This window comes from Sturnus vulgaris, unplaced genomic scaffold (genome assembly GCF_052056855.1).
Source record: "Sturnus vulgaris isolate bStuVul1 unplaced genomic scaffold, bStuVul1.hap1 Scaffold_195, whole genome shotgun sequence".
Lineage (NCBI taxonomy): Eukaryota > Metazoa > Chordata > Aves > Passeriformes > Sturnidae > Sturnus > Sturnus vulgaris.
Genome location: NW_028276170.1, coordinates 8,581,154 through 8,596,331, shown reverse-complemented (window position 1 = coordinate 8,596,331; position 15,178 = coordinate 8,581,154). Strand labels below are relative to the sequence as shown.

The following is a 15,178-nucleotide window of genomic DNA, read 5'->3' as shown; positions in this document are numbered from 1 at the left end:
AAATTGTATTTAGATCAATAGAAGATAATTGTTACAGAGTGAGGGGGGAGATGGGTGAGACAGGACAAAGGACATCTTCCAGATGTTGGGAGTCGAAGGAGGATGTTGGAAGCGAATAGTAGAAGGACGTAGGTCTGATAAGTAGCATCTAGAAATAGAGTTTTGACCTGGAAATGGGCCAAAATGGGACCATTCCAAGCATGGGATTTAATTCAAGTCTTGTTATGGAAAACATCTGCTCAGTCACACAGTGGGCATGCACTACCTGCAGGTCACACCTCGGTCACTGATGAAGATGATGAGCCTTCATTGGAAATAAGACCCTCAAAAGGATGAGAGACCCCCTAACCCATTAGTAGAGCATGCGCCGTGCAGTATAGTTACGTAGATTTTAGGAATAGAAACTAGGAGGAGTTCTCTAGAAACTTCTGTAGCATATAGTATATAAATAGGATTTTTGGCCTGGATGCTTTGGTACGTGAGGAATGGGAGCCACTCCCCGTATCCCCGGTCGGTTTTGCTTATGCTTTATACGAACCTCAATTATACTAAATTATATTCTCAAATATATGCATTTTGATTGTATTCATCTCCAATACTTTAATTGTATCCATTTATAATTGTTACTATTAAAAATTTGCTGCTACATTTAATCTTGTTGCTTGATAAACTGGAAAAATAGAACGTCATTCATAACATTATCAAACAAGTCAGAGCAAGAGAATGAGAAAATAATTCCTACGAAAACATCTTCCCCTCACCCTTCCCTCCTTCCCGGATTTCCTGTTATTCTCCATTCCCTCCCCTGTCCCCACACAGGGGATGGGGGTCACAGTCAGATCGTGTCACTGTTCCGGGTTCCTGTCTGCAGTACAGAGGTGGCTGCCCTGTCCCCGGGACTGCACCTTGGAAGGTTCAGACTTCTCGATCTGTCCACTCCATCTCCCCCTCCAATGTGCACCACACACACCTGCTTTTTTTTTTTTTTTTTTTTTTTTTTTAGTAAAACAATATTCATAATTCTCTTGTCTGTTCTTCTCTAGTTCAAGAATTTAACACAGCCTTGGCTGAACAACAGTCCATGCCAATTAGCACCATTTTCTAGAAGTGACAATCTCTTTCGTTCCTTCTTACCTACAAGTCCCTGGCCCTGTTGCCAAGCAGATTCCCAGGGTTTGTTTAAGTCACATTCACCCTGTTCCTTTCACCCGTCACTGCCGGAGCCCCTTCACCTGCTCGCCCTCGCAGGTTCCTCCAAACGCGTGTCCCTGCCCGCGGGCTGGGCTGAGCTGGGCTGGGCTGGACTGGGCCGGGCTGGGCTGGGCTGGGCTGGGCTGGGCTGGGGGCAGCGAGCCCGGCAGAAACCAACACCCGCGGGACGCTTTGGTTCGCAGGGCCCGAAGGTCCGGGGTTCCTCCCTTTCCCCTGTTCCACTTGGTCTAGGATTACATTTTTGGAGGGGATAAAAGCGTGTTTTTTCTCCAGCGCTGGGTGGGTTTTTCCCTTGCATGGAGCACTTGGGCCTTCCCCGGACCCCTTCTGCCCTCTTGCAGAACCAGTGGCATTTCCCACCACGCACAGTTTGTAACCAAGAGGCGGCTGCAGCCGAGGAGGCTCCAAGCGCCTCCTTCCAGGCTGACTCTGCAGATGCCGAGGCTGCTCTGGGCTCTGCCGGGGCTCAGCTCTGGGCGAGGCTGGGCTCGCTCTCCCCTCGCATTGCTCGGGGCAGCTGAGTCACAGGGGGAGAAGGCAGGGACACAAGGGTGTTGAGGTTTTAAGAGAGTTTTTATTCAAAAAACTGCCATAACAAACAGTCCTAACGACCCTAACTAACTAGCAGTGCTAACTACCATAACTAACTAGTCCTAACTACTGTAACAAAAAGCTGTTCTCAAGTGCTTTGTCTCCTCTGCTGCACCCGTGGTTGCTTTGCTGCAGCGATCAGAGGGGTCAGGCTGGAGAGAGGCTTGGCTGATGATAAAAATGGGTGCTGCCCAAAGGATAAAAAAGAAAGAAATGAACCATTACTTTCCAGAGTCAAGTTCCTGGACGAAGGGGAATGGTTTGAAACTCAAGAGACGGAAGCGAGCTCAGATTAGGTCTAAGGAAGAATTTTTTTTTACCAGAGGAAACACTGACAGAGGGAGCCCGGAGATGTGGGAGGTGCCTCCTCCCTGGAAGCATCCAAGCTCAGGTCAGGCAGGGCTCTGACCCACTTGAAGATGTCCCTTCTCGTTGTGGGTCACCAGGTCCAGATGACCTCGAATGGACCCAGCCAACCCCAACCAGGCGAGGATTCTGCTTGCTTTGCGTGTGAAAAGCAGCGAGGCTGGAGATTATCGGAGGTCCCCCCCCAAGAAAAGCCCTCCCTGGCGCTGCTGTTTCCCCTGCAGCCGCTTCGCGCTCACCTGCAGCAGCTCCTGGGCAGAGAAGCGCCGCTCGTCGTCCGAGTCCAGGCTGCACTCGAGGAAGTCCCGCAGCAGAGCCGACAGGCGCCGCGGCTCCTGCAGCTGCGGGGTCCCGTTCTGCCGGATCAGAGCCCGAGCCTGCAGGAAAAGCAAAGGCAGCGCTGTGCCAGCTTCCTTCACACCCACAGCTGCTCACATCGACCCCGGTAACTCAGCCCCAGCTCCGGGGGCAGTTTCCTCCCCGGCAGAGGTGCTGCTCACGGCTCATTTTTCTATGCCAGCCAATAACCCCAAACCCTGATGCAGCCACAGCCATTGCAACATCCAAATGATCTTGCCTTGAGAGGCCATTTCGTTGTCTGACTTTGTTAGTAGGAACCTCCATCAGAAACAGCACATTTTGCTCCTCCAAATACGGACACCAGCTTTACAGGCCATTTTCAAGAGTCAGTGTGGTCTGTGTGTGTTATTTCAAAGGATTCTTGCATCAAACACATGTCTGCAGTGCCACTGACACTGAAGTAAATGAATTCCTGATGCTCCATCCCAGAAACTGCCAGGCAAGGAACAGGAGGTTGGGGTTGCTGAAAGCTCAGGCTTGATGACAGAGAAAGTAGCTTGGACTAGGAAAGAAATATGTTGGACTACAGGGATGTTAAGCAATCATCTTCATGTTTTAGATAAGTTTCCCAGTGAGAAAAATCAGGGGGGAGTTCAACTTAAACCTCTCTTAAAAACCTCTTTAAGAAACTCCTTCAGAAAACTTGTTGGGTTTGGGGATGGGTTTTGGGGTTGGTTTGTGGTTTTTTTGCAAGATAACATTAGAGCTGATACACTGGCTGCACGTTTTCAGGTCATCCTCACTGACAGAAGAGCTGCAACAATTTGAAACCCAAAGCAAATTGTTGCTGGAGACTGCAGAATATTCATCTGTGTTCAGGCTCGAGTCCTCTGGGAATTCCCTTCCCAATATGCAGAAACCTCCAGCAGCTCCTCCCAGTGCAGGGTCAGCCTGTGCTCACAGGCCTCTGCAAACCCTGGAGAATTTGCCTCTTACCACAGCCCCTGTTTCCTTGAAGTAAGGAGGTTCTCCTTCCACCATCTCGATGGCCACAATGCCGAAGGACCAAATGTCCACCTTGGGGCCATAAAGAGACCTGGTCACAACTTCTGGGGCCATCCAGTGAGCAGTGCCCACCATGGAGCTGCACTGGTCCTGCTCAGGGCTGAGCTGAGCACAGAGGCCAAAATCAGCTGAGGACAGAAACAAACACTGTCAAAGACAGCTGCAATGAGGAAACCAAGCACAGAGATTCCCCACTCTCAGTGTGAGAATGCAGTAGTGAAGTCAGCTGGAAAAGTCCTCAGGGCTGTGGCCAAGGAATGATGGAACTGGACCCTTAAATAAACCCTCAGCGTTCATGCAGTGGCTTTTACTGATTCCCTTGCAGTTTAGATTCCAACTCCTGTCCCTCTGGAAGGGCCATACCCAGAGCAAAGCCACTCCTGACACTCTGCTCCTCTCCTGAGCTCTCTGCACGGGGCAGCCGCTCTCAGCTGGCAGCAGGGGCCGGGCAGTGCCAGCAGCAGCACTTGTGGGGCTCTGACCATCACTGGAAACAGCCTCACACTCACACCCCGGGAGCACCGTGCCTGGCCACGAACACCCACCCAGCTTGACAGAGCCAGCCATTCCCAGAAGGATGTTGGAGCTCTTCAGATCTCTGTGGATCACCCGGTTGGAATGGAGGAAATCCAGGCCCTGCAGACACTGAGAGACAACAAGAAACACAAGGGTAAAAATCAGTGGCCAGAACGCATCACACAAGAAAGGACAGTTTGGAATTCTCCCAGCAGCAACTTTGCTGTGACAGGCCAGGAGACAGTGCAGACAAGCTCCAGGAAAATGGTTCAAGGCAAAGCTGAGAACAGCAAATCAAATCAAATCAAATCAAAGAAAGACAGAGAGAGTACCACAGCAGCAGGAAAGAGGACAAGAACAGAGTAGAAGTGTAGTGATACTGGCAGGCCACTGACTCCAGAGGCTCTTCCTTCTCCAATTCTTAAAAACAACACAGAAACAAAGCCCTGAGCATGGAGCCCCTCCTGCTCTCACAGCCTGTTTGGAAGGACCATCGTGTCCAAGCCATGGGAAGCACAAGCAGGATCCCTCACCTCCCGACTGACAGCTGCCATCTCTCCTTCAGCCATGTGTGTCTGTCTGACAACGTCCTGCAAAGTTCCTCCATCCATGTATTCCATCACCAGCCAGAGATCTTCATCAACGAGGAAGCTGGAACAGGAAAACAACAGCATGGAGATGAATGTGCACTGCTCAATTTCCCCATGGAAAAGCCTCGAGTGGAGTTTTGTTTCCAGGCCACTTGTCAATGAGAACACGAGCAGATGGAGAGACATTCCTGCACAGGCCTTGGAATCTGCACAGTCTGAAGGAGAAGGAGACACCTGTGAGAAAGGAGATGCCTTAGATGGCAAGCAAGTGAAAAACGCAGTTTAGCAACAGCCCAGATCAGTGTGGAACCACAACACTTGCCCCCAGCTGGTTCAGCATCTGAACTCATCAGTTCCACCATTCCCTCCAGAACAAGGCAATGCAACTTCCAGAGTTATCCAGGCAAGGAGGTCAAAAGCTGGGACAAAAGTTATCAACTGTTTGGAAAACCTTGCACAAAGTCCCTTCAGAAACAGGCAAGGCCATTGAAAAATGGGCAAATGAGGCATTTCTGGAAACCTGGACTTCCTGGCATCTGCAGCAATGGAAAGGAGTTGGGAAGAAGAAGCCAAGGGAAATAATTTCTGCCATGGTTTATCAGCACTTGTCATAAGGCACAGCAAAGGGGTTCAGCTTGAAGAAAAAAACAAACAAAAGCATGGAGGGAGTGAACTGCCAGGCTGTTGTTGAAGATATGGCCGGGTCAGGCTTTTTCAAAACAGGCTACAGACTATGGATGAAAGATTAACACAGGGCCCTTGCACAGGATAAGACCTGAAGCACTCACCTGTCCAAAGAGTTGACAATGTTGGGGTGGTTCTTGCCTTTCAGGACCAGGATCTCATTCACAGCTCGTTCCCTGTTCTGCTCTCTGAGACTCATTTTCTTTATGGCCACCTGAAGTGACATTGCAGACCTTTAGCTGGAGGGGTCTGTGGCAGGAGACCACAGCAAACACAGAACAAATCTTTTTGGAGTGACAGAGCCAGGCTGTGCTAAACTGCCTTGGCATGGGACACCAGAGCTCAGCAAGTGCCATTCCCACAGCCCATTCCTCTGCTGGCTGGGGGCTGCTTACAGGACATGTGGCCAGAGACATTTGGCCTTGTAAGCTCTGCAGAAATGGTCCCTCAGCTGTCAGCCTCAAAGCTCTTAACAACATTTTCTGCACCTACAGAATCTGCATCTTCTCAAATGGCCTTAGTTTATCACCACTCCGATGATGATGATCATCATCATAATCGTTATTATTTAAACACATTTTGCAAGCAGGATGTAATTCTGGTGCTGTGAAACAGAGCAAAACAGCCCAGAACCCTTTAGCAACTCTATGGGACTTGGTCAGGATTTCAAATGCCACTGCTCTGTTTGGGATTGCACAACAAAGCAAACACAGACATCCACTGTCACAGGCTGTCACTAACACCAGACCCAGTTGTGTTTCAACTGCAGCGTTGAGGAGAGAGCTTTGCTCTGGACATCCATCTTCTCATTTCTCTCCCTCTCTCTCTGTGAACAGCTGGAGTAGGACTAAAACCCCAAAGTGAGCCCAAGCATGATCTCTCCCTAATTAGGCCTAATTAGGCCTTTGAAGATGAAAAGCAGGAAGGAAAAACTGCTAAATAGTGTTCCTGTCCAAGGCTGGGATGAAGATAAATTGAGCCTCAATTCCACCTGCTGATGCATTCATGGTTTTAGATATGAAGACCAAGCCATGGTGTCCGGCTCTGACAGACACCACTGCCCTCCTTGCATTCCTCTGGGCACTTCAGAAGCACCAAGTCTGTCCCAGCTGTGTTCTGAAGGCTGACACTGCTCTGCCTTCAGAGGAGCAGCCTGTGCAGGAAAGCTCTGCTGGGCCCCCGAAGCTGCAGCCACAGCCCCCAGCAGAGGGGAAAGCCCTCGAGAGCTGCCAGACGTGCTGGACGTGGTGGCACTGACCTCTCCTCCAGTGGCCCTGTCGAGTCCTTTATAAACAGTTCCAAAAGCCCTGGAGACAAAACAGCAGAGAAGAAAGAATCAGAGCTTTAGGCCCTGGGAGTGAAAGGCAGCCCAGACAGGAGATCTTTGCTGCCTGCAGCATTCACAAAACACCTGCGTGCACCGACCCTTCAAACAGCAGTGCAGCAGCCACCAGCCGTCTGCCAGGCAAGGTGTGCAAGAGAAAACTGAGCCCAACACGAAGGAAAAGGGCTGGAGCGAATGTCCACACTGAATTCCTTTAGTTCAAAACCTGAGGTGGGGGGTGAGTGTCTAAAGAACTGGAAAAGAATGTATTTCATCCTTTTGCATTTCCTGCCTAAGACTTGCAGGATCCACAAGGGCCCTGTCATCAGGCAGGTGATGCATTTTCCCCTCGAGTGCAGCAGCTCTGTGTCTGTTACTGAATGTATGGGGTTTATTACTTATGCTGAAAAAAGCACTTATTAGTTCTTCTTGAGAACTGTTTTCTGAGAGTCACCAGATGGTGAGTTGCTCTTTAGGGCAATCAAATTCCAGGCACAGAAGATCTTGCAGGTCCTGCTCCTTGCTGCAGGCAGGACACTGCCAGCCTCAGGGGCCTTTGCCTTCTGACCACAGTTATCAATTCTGACCAGGACTGAGAGACAGCAGGATCATCCCCCAGTGTCTGAAGGTGTTTGGAGCTCTCCTGATTCCAGCAAAATACCTGGGCCCTGCTTGTGCAGAAGGAACTGCCATGCACTTACCCTTGGCCAATCTGCTCCAGTCCCAGGTATTTCTCAGCAGGCTCCCCCACGCTCACGATGTTCCCTGAAAGAAACCACGTGGAAGATGCTCCCTCCCAGATGGAGACCCCCCCTTGCAGCAGAGCCAGAATGCAGCCCCACTCCCTGGGGCCATGAGCCCCTTGGTGTCAGCTGGGGAAGGACAATGAATGACTCGGTGACATTCAGCTGCAGAGCAGCACTGGGTGCAGCTCATGCTGAGACACACACACAGCACCCTGCTCTGGCACACAGGAACAGAACAGACGTACTCAGCTGCATCAGGCACCGCTCCCCTGTCCCCTCTGGCTGCAGGGCTGTGCTGCTGTCAGAATGTTCAGCCCAGGATCCCGCAGCGGAGGGAGGTTCAGTGTCCTCTTCCCAAAATGCTGCAGGTTCTCCATCCTCTTCCCGAGATGCTGCAGGTTCTCCATCATCTTTCCAAGCCGCGAGACATTCACCATCCACATCCCGTGCTGGGATATGTTCACCCTCCTCTTCCCGAGCCACAGGATGTCCTCTGTCCTCATCCCACACCGGGAGATGTCCGTCGCCCTCATCCCACGCCATGGGAGCTTTTCTATCCTTGTCCCATGCCAGGGGACATCCACCATCCTCCTCCCGTGCCGGGAGATGTCCACTGTCCTTGTCCCACACTGCGGGAGCCTTGCTGTTGTATTCCCAAACCACGGGGTGTTCACCATCGTCCCCCAGAACAGCGGGAAGCTCACTGCTGTCTTCTTCCCCTTTGGAAGCAGAGGGAGCCAGAGGAGGTGCTGATGCAGCTTTGGTGCCCTGAGGACAGACAGCAGCGTGAGGGACAGGAAATTCTATCTCAGTTACCACCTTATTTATCCTCAGCTACACATCCAGCTGCACGGAGCAGAAACAGAGTTCAGAGTTGTTCACACAATGGGCTAAAAGTGACATTGTCACTTGAATTCGTGAATGTGTGTTGAATGTTGAATATGTGAATTCGATATTTCACCATGGCTAAGGCAAATCCTCTGCCTGCAAAACCAGACCTGCAGCTCTTCTAAAACTCTTCAGCAGAAAAGGAGAAAACTGCCAGGGATCCCTTTGCTGCTGCAAAGACCCTGACAGGAACTTTCCTTCGGCCTCCCAGGATGGCACTCAGCTGCCACACACAGAGCTCACAACTTGCTGCACAATTCTGAACACCAGAGGTTTCTTCCCACTCACCGAAGGAGGAGCTGCTTGGGATCCACGCATGAGGTGCCCTGCAATGGGAGAGGGAACATGAACCAGATGCTGGTAGGAAAAAAATTGCCTGTTGTGTGAAATGCCACGGAGCAAGGCAACCCCAAGAGAACATTTTGCTTTCACAGCATCCCTCCAGGAGCCACAGTCCCTTCACAGAGCAAGCAAGAGAACAGCACAAAATCCTGGGCTGTGTCAGCAAACAAAGGGAGTTCCAGGCTCCACTGCCACAGACGCCCTGCTCGAGGGAACAGAACCCCCCAGGCCTCATTGCAAACGCCTCGCTGGCTGCAGACACCCTCTTTTCCAGCTGCAGCTGCTGGCAGGAACTCTCCCAAACCAACGGTGTCTTCATGGCAATTTGGTTACAAAGTCAACTCAAAGGTCCAGAGGAAGAACAGAAAGCACACAGCAAGCCCAAAGCCACAGATGCTGCACCGAGATAAAACCTCGACTTACTTGCCAAGTGAGTTAAAAAATACCCCGAATAAGCCACAGAGTACAGAGTGCAAACTGCAGCAACCACTTGCTGGATCATTGTGGCCGCGCTGCACACGTCTGCAGGCTGCACCCCTGCAGGCACACACGGACACGGGTCAGGGCTGGGCTGGCTGCCGAGAATGCCTCGGGCAGGAGGATCCTCCGGCAGTCAGCAGGCACCCAGAGCCTCTGGGCACTGAGGCCTCTGTGTCCCACAGCAACGGGAGCACCACTGGGATGTGGCAACGCTCCTGTGACATCACAGCAGCAGCTCACGGAAAGAACGCTTGGAAGGTTCTCTGTGTCCCAAAGGAGCACAAAGAATCCTCCAGGGCACAGCCTACTGCCCGAAGGAACCAAGAGGAACTCTGAAAATGCAGCAAACAAGGACACCCCATAGTCCAGCCTGAACACTGAGTGGGAACAAGGAAGGGACAAAACCAAAGGAAACGTGACCTTTAGTCACTGATGCTTCTGACTAAAACCAGCAAGGCTTGTTCCATCTGGGATCTTTGTTCTAGTTCTAAAAACAAGCAAAGTTCTCCACTCTCAATTTACAGAATGGAGAAACTGGGGAGGAGGTGGGATTAGGAAGGAGGAGGAGTAGGAAGAGGAGGAGGAAGATAGGAAAAGGAGGAGCAGTAAGAGGAGGAGCAGGAGCAGGCAGAGAAGGAGAAACAGGAGGTTCCTGTGCTCCCTGTGGCAGCAGCAGCCCCGGCCACGGGACCGTCGCCCCCACCGCATCCTGCAGGTGAGCGGGGAGGGAAAGCTGGTCCCAAATCTATCGGGGGGTCCCTGAGAGGGTTTTTTTATTGGGGTGTGTTTGGAGCTCGCAGATTGAGGAATTGAACCCCAAATATCGCCTGGCATCACTGGGAGGTTTTTTTCTGTGTGTATGTTTGGATCTTGCAGGACCCCAAAGCTGAGCCCCTTGGGGGAATCTTCTGGGGGTCCATGTGGCCATTGCCCAGTGTCGGCAGGGGGGAGGACATTGGTCCTGGGGACCCCGGGAGAGCAGAGGAGAGGAACCCCTGGGACCTCCAGAGTAGGGACAGCAGAGAGGGGTGATCTCCGGCAGCCTGGAAAGGGGGGGAGTCTGGAGAGGAGGGACCCCTGGGATCCCAGGGATCTCAAAGTGAGGCATCAGTGAAGAAGGGACCCCATGGACCCCCAAAAGCCCCTGGATCATCCCTAAGCAGGACCCTGGAGAAGGGGGAAACCCTGGAGCCATTGGACCCCCATCATCCCAGGGAAGAGAAACCTCTGGAACCCCAAAGTGGAGAGATCAGAGATGGGGAACACCTTGGGAGCTTTTTTTTGCTGAATCTTGATATTTTGGAGAATTTCATGGACGCAAGACACCTCCTACATTCTAGAGATGGATTTGGGCAGGAGGAGCCTCCAGCCCGAGGAGCCCCCACCTTGTTTTTCTCCCCAAACCAGGATTTGTCATTCCCAAGCTACGGCTGGATGGACGAGGAAGAAAAGCCTCACAAGTGCTTGGAATGTGAGAGGAGGAGGAAGAAAAGCTCCACAAGTGCTTGGAATGTGAGAAGAGCTTCCACTACAGCTCCCAGCTGAGGGAACACCAGAACATCCACACTGGAGAATGGCCCTATGGGTGTGGGAAATGTGGGAAGAGTTTCAGCTGGAGCTCCAACCTCACCAAGCACCGCAAGATCCACACCAGGGAACGGTCTGGAATGTGGGAAGACCTGGAATGTGGAATTCTGAGCTCATCACCCATCAGCACGTCCACTCCAAGGAGAGGCCCGATCGAATGATGGAGACACGAAGGGACCCAGAGCTCTCACTTGACCCGACACCAACGGAGTCACCACTAAGGGAAGCCCTTTGAGTGCCCCGAGTGTGGGAAGAGCTTCGTGCTCTGCTCCAGCTCCATCCCCCACGGGAGGATCGGTGTTGGATGATCCCCAGTGACCCCCGTTGGGCAGAGCCCTGGTGATCCGTGGTCCTGGTGATCCCCGTTGGGTGGGAGGAAGCTATTGGAGAGATTTCTTTCCCTCCTCTTCATGTTGCTGTGATTTGGTTGGTAATAAATTCCCTCGCTGTGCCCAGGCTGGGTCTGTTGTCCCGTGCCGGAGTTTGCTGAGGGATCTCTCCCGGTCCTTATCCCCACCCAGGAACTCTCGGTTCCATTTTTTTGTCCCCTGTGCGGCTGCCGAGGGCAGGGACAGAGCGACTTTGGGGGGGTGCCTGGCATGGGGCCAGCCCTCGCCATGGGCACCCTGAGATCCCGCACCCACCTGGGCACACATTTCTGGGCACACCTGAGCTCCCACCTGCCCAGCGCCCCAAGGTTCCCCCTCCGCAAAGAAACCCCACCCGGAGCTGCGATCCAAAAGCAGCCGGAGCGCGCTGCGGCAAATCAAAGTGCGAAGAGTTGATGACTCCTCAGTTGCCAGGGGGAGCCTCAGAAAAACGGGTCCCCAAAAGTGCTCTCAGCCAATCAGAGCGCGCGGCACTTCTGAGCCCGGCCCTGCTCCGGCCTGGTGCTCCCAGTGCAGTCCCAGCGGCTGCTGTGGGGCTGGCGGCACCTGCTGGGCGCTGGCCACGGGGCGAGTGGCGGCAGCTGGGGCCCTACTGGTGGTGCTGGGAGCACCCCCTGGTGCGGGCGCGGAGCTCTCGGGTGAGCGGGAGGGGAGAAGGGGGAAAAGGGGGCAGTGGGAGCCCGAAATGGAAGGGGGAGGAGGAGGGGACCCCCAAAGGAAGAGCGAGAGGGGCTGAGGATTGGGGGAAGGTGAGGAAGGGGTGGGAGAGGGTCGGAAAGTGGGGAAAAGGGGAGGGTGGGACCTCAAAATCGAGGGAGAGAGGGTTGGGGATTGGAAGAAATGGGTGGGAAAGTGGAAGGAATGGGACACCAAAAGTGATTTGGGAAGCGGCTGGAGGTGGGAGGGGAGAGGAAATTGGGGGAAGGGTGGGAAAGAGGAAGTGGGAGCGCGGGCAGGAGGGTCCCATGGCGGCCGTGGGGCACAGGGGGTGCGGGGTGGGGATCCTGCACACACAGCGGTGTTCCAGAGGATGGGAAAGTGCGAGTGTCACTTCATTAACAGCACGGAGAAGGTGAGGTTCGTGCTGAGGCACATTTACAACCGGGAGCAGCTCGCACACTTCGACAGCGATATGGGGCTTTACGTAGGGGACACCCCGCATGGGCAACAACTGGCCCAGTACCGAAACAGCGACCCGGAATTACTGGAGTATTATCGGGCTCGGGTGGACACGTCCTGCAGGTGCAACTACGACTTGTACGCCCCGTTCCTCGTGGAGCGCAGACGTGAGCGTGGGGCAGAGCGTGTCCCCACAGGCCCTGCCCTGGCAATGACCCTGGAGCCCCTCAAAACCTCCCTGGGAATCACCCCAGAGCCCCTGGCGTACATGTGCCGATTCCCGGGGCCTCCCATCCCTCCCAGTGGCCCCCGTGGCTCTCCCAGTCCATCCTGGTGCCCCCCCGCGCATTTGTCTCATGCATGGTTGGAACTGACGCCTCTCAGCCAATCAGAGCGCGTGTCTGTGATGACTCATCAGTTGCCAGGCAGATCCGCAGCGCCGAGTGCCCCGCGCTGGACTCGGCCTCCCAGGGCCGGGCGCTTTTCCCCCAGATCCTCCCAGTGCTGCCCCAGTACCCCCCAGTGAGGCCCCAGTCCCTCCCGCACCTTCTCAGCCCATTCCCAGTCCATTCCGAGTCTGATCTCAGTTCATTCTCATTTCAAACTCAGACCTCTACCCACTCTCCCAGTTCCCTCTCAATCCATTCCTGTCTCTCCCAGTCCGCCCCCAGTGTATTCCCAGTCCATTCCTAGTCCCTCCCAGTCTATTTCCAGTCTCTCCTAGCCCATTCCCAGTCCTTCTCAGTTCCACACCACCCCTCCCCTCTCTCTGCCAGTTCCCCCAAGCTGATCCCAGTGCGTCCCCACTCTCTCCCAGTGCCCCCCAGTGTCTCCATCTCGCTGGTGCCCTCGAACTCCCAGCCCGGTCCCGGCCGCCTGCTCTGCTCCGTGATGGACTTCTGCCCACATCCATGAGATGGTTCCAGGGCCAGCAGGAGCTCCCGGAGCACGTGGTAGCCACCGACGTGGTCGCCAACGGCGAATGGACCCACCAGCTCCTGGTGCTTCTGGAAACCACCCCTGGCTTGGGGTCAACTACACCCGCCAGGTGGAGCACGTCAACCTGGAGCAGCCGCTGAGACAGCACTTCGGTACGGGGGAGGCACTGGGATGTGCTGGGAGTAACTGGGAGGGAGTTGGAGAGAGCCTGGTCTAAATGGGGAGAGGGCCTCGGGGTCTGGAAGGGCTGGGAAGGGATTTGAAGGATGCTGGGGAGGGAGTTATGGGGTTCCGGAGGTGCTGGTGGGCACTGGGAGGGAGTTTGCGGGTGCTGGATGTAACTGGGAAGGAGTGTGGGGATGCTGAGTGTAACTGGGAGAGTGCTTGAGTGAGTCTGCAGGGGATGAAAGGAGACTGGGGATGGAAAAGCAGGAGTTGGAATGACGTTAGTTGTGCTGGAAAGAGAGTGGAAGGGTGCTTGGTGAGTCCCGGAGGGGCTGGGAAGGGACTGGAAAAGGTTTTGGGGGTCCCGGAGTAGTGGGGGGAAAGTAGGAGGGGGCTGTGAGACCCTGAGAGGGACAGGAGGGGCTTTGGTGGGTCCTGGAGAGGCTGGAAAGAGATTAGGAGGAGGTTAAAGGGGGCCCTGGGTGGGCTAGGGGGGATTGGGAGGGTGCTTGGAGGGTCTCGGGGTGTCCATGAGAGGTTTTGGGGGTTCCTGACCCCTGTAGACCCCCAGAGATGCCACCAGACACCGCCCGCAGCAAGGTGCTGATGGGGATCGGGGGCTCCGTGTTTGGCTTCGTCTTCCTGGTGCTGGGGCTCGGCTTCGACCTGTGAAAGAAGATGGGGGGGGAGGTGTCCCGGAGCGTATGTGCTCCCCCTGAGGCCCCCAACCGGGTGTCACCCCCTTTTCTCTGCTCTACTGAGCCAGCAGAGGCTTCAGCCCCGCCCTGTGGCCTCCGACGCAGCCAGGACCCCCTGCTCCGATCCCACACTGATTTTGGGGGTGTCGTGTGTTCTCCTCAGCCCCGCTGGGAGCCCGGCTGCGCCCAGTGCTCCCAGTAAAGTTTCCCAGTTTCCGCAGTCCCCTTTATTGTGGGGTGAGACTGGGGAGGGACTCGGGAGGACCCCGCGGGGGGATCGTGGCTGGAGGGGAGGGTGGAGTCCAGGTGGGGAACACTGGGTGCTGCGGGTCTGCCCGGCAACCGGTGAGTCATCACAGCTGCTCTCCCTGATTGGCTGAATCTTCTCCATCGCATTCTCTGATTGGCTGAGGAGAGGCCCGGGAGTTGAGAGAAGGAACAGGAGAGATCCCGGCCCGAGCACCGGCACGGGAACAACAGAGCCAGCCCGGGCACAGCGAGGGAATTTATTACCAACCAAATCACAGCAGCACAAGGAGAAGGGAAAGAAATCTCTCCAACCCCTTCCCCCCACCCAACAGGGATCACCAGGGCTCTGCCCAACGGGGGTCACTGGGGATCATCCAACACCGATCCTCCCATGGGGGATGGAGCTGGAGCAGAGCACGAAGCTCTTCCCACACTCGGGTCACTCGCAAGGCTTCCCTTAGTGGTGACTCCGTTGGTGTCTGGTAAAGGTTGATCTGTCAGAAAAGCTCTTCCCACACTCAGGACACTCGTGGGGCCTCTCCCCAGTGTGGATGCGCTGGTGGACAGTGAGGGTGGAGTTGCGGTTGAATCCCTTCCCGCAGTCGGGGCAGCGGAAGGGCCTCTCCTCTGTGTGAATCCGCTCATGTAGGAGGAGATTGGAGGTGGTCTGAAACCTCTTCCCACACTTGGGACACTCGTAGGGCCTCTCCCCAGTGTGGACGCGCTGGTGTCTTCTCAGGGCAGAGTTATGCCCAAAGCTCTTCCCACATTCCAAGCAGGTGTAGGGCCGTTCCCCTGTGTGGATCACCTGGTGCCGGATCAGGTTGGAGCGCTGTTGGAAGCTCTTCCCGCATTCCCCACATTCATAGGGCTTTTCCCCAGTGTGGACCAGCACATGCTGCATCAGATTAGAGATCGTCATGAATCC

The 15,178-nt window shown here is 54.6% G+C and overlaps 1 long non-coding RNA gene and 1 pseudogene across 1 annotated transcript; one reads left to right on the top strand and one right to left on the bottom strand.

Moving 5' to 3' along the window:
- Window positions 1-1,766: 1,766 nt before the first annotated feature.
- On the bottom strand, window positions 1,767-2,546 carry LOC148218059 (uncharacterized). The gene is made up of 2 exons (XR_015800641.1): window positions 2,409-2,546; window positions 1,767-1,990 (listed from the first exon to the last, which is right to left on the bottom strand). It is a non-coding gene; the product is annotated as an uncharacterized LOC148218059 (long non-coding RNA).
- A 9,105-nt stretch (window positions 2,547-11,651) lies between these two features.
- On the top strand, window positions 11,652-14,203 carry LOC148218058 (class II histocompatibility antigen, B-L beta chain-like; annotated as a pseudogene).
- Window positions 14,204-15,178: the final 975 nt, after the last annotated feature.